This window comes from Prionailurus viverrinus, unplaced genomic scaffold (genome assembly GCF_022837055.1).
Source record: "Prionailurus viverrinus isolate Anna unplaced genomic scaffold, UM_Priviv_1.0 scaffold_33, whole genome shotgun sequence".
Classification (NCBI taxonomy): Eukaryota; Metazoa; Chordata; class Mammalia; order Carnivora; family Felidae; genus Prionailurus; species Prionailurus viverrinus.
The window spans coordinates 2,758,411-2,759,901 of record NW_025927604.1 but is presented as its reverse complement, the minus strand read 5'-3'; the positions used below and the strand labels follow the sequence as shown (position 1 = coordinate 2,759,901).

General features: G+C 45.0%; 1 pseudogene; it reads right to left on the bottom strand.

Moving 5' to 3' along the window:
* Positions 1-343: 343 nt before the first annotated feature.
* On the bottom strand, positions 344-517 carry LOC125158359 (uncharacterized; annotated as a pseudogene).
* Positions 518-1,491: the final 974 nt, after the last annotated feature.

Here is a 1,491-nt window from a genome sequence, read left to right as displayed (position 1 = left end):
TGGTCAATCCCCACTTGGAGGCAAAAAGGAATCCTGCAGGCAAATTATCCCACACTAAAATCCAAATACAGGAAAAGATCAAAGCATGTGAGAACTATCCCTTGGGATGTTCCAGGTGTAAGTTCAATGATAACTAAGTACTATTTAAGAAAGCTATGCTTCTGTACATTTGAGATTTGCCCAACTGACATCCAGATGGGAAGGAAACTCGTTTTTTAGTAGAGTTGGCACACAACGTTATATTCATTTCTGGTGTACAACATAGTGATGTAATTGGTCTATACTGTATGCTGTACTCACCCCAAGCGTACCTGCCATCTGTCCCCACACTAGAACAGTAGCAAAAGATGATTAGTTAGAAGCCACCATGAGGTGGCAGTGCCTTGATCATATGCATGCAGTCAGGTGGGGGCAAGGGGTGGGGGATGAAGGGGGGGGATTGGTAGGGGGGTTGGGGGAGGGATCTCTCCCATCCTTGGCAAGGGGAGTGCTAACCCACTCTCCTTTCATACAACACAAGAGACTTTATTTTTTTAATAAGAAAAGTTCTTAGAAATCTACCTGTGTAAACCAAAAGTACCCTCTAACTGATGGCCTCTGCCCAGTTTCACATTTGGAGATGGAAATATGGAATTTGAAAGAGAAGGATGGAAAACTGATACGGGCTGCGGGCTTTTGCTGTCGCGGGCACTGAACACGTAGATTCTCTTGTATCTAACATAATCCTCCCAATAAAACAGGGGTGCTGGTCCGATTAGCCTCACCTGAGAGGAAGAAGCCCGAGTTCTAGAGAGTGTGGATAATTTCCTCAGAACAAACTCCTAAGAAATAACTGCAAATGCACAACTCATTCTGCTTGATATTTACACGGACTTTCTTTTCTTTCTTTTTCAGGTCATGAATCCTCACTTTGTTGACACATGTAAATGACGAACTTTTTTAAGTTTATTTATTTTGAGAGAGACAGAGATAACACCAGCAGGGGAGGGGCAGAGAGAGAGAGGGAGAGAGAGAGAGAGAGAGACAGAGAGAGAGACAGAGAGAGAGAGAGAGAGAGAGAGAGAGAATCTCAAGGAGGCTCCGCACTTGAGCCCAATGTGGGGCTGGAACTTACGAACTGTGAGATTACAACCCGAGTGGAAATCAAAAGTCGGATGCTTAACCGACTGAGCCACCCAGGTGCCCCCAAACAACCAAGTTTTCTAGCAGCATTTATTCTATTGAAATGGTGGCCTTTGTGGTGTCACAATTCCATGTATGCGTTGGTCTGTGGTGTAGGCTGAGTTGTGTGTCCCTAAACTATGTTCAAAGCCTAATCCCCAGAGGTTGTGTGTGTGACTTGTTTGGAAATAGGGTCTTTGCAGGTATAATCATGTTAAGATGAAATCGTGGAACCCAATCCAACATAAGAAGAGGGAAACGTGGACATGGGGACACAGGGTAGAGGTCCACACAACAGTGAAGGCAGAGGTTGCCAGGATGCACCTGCCA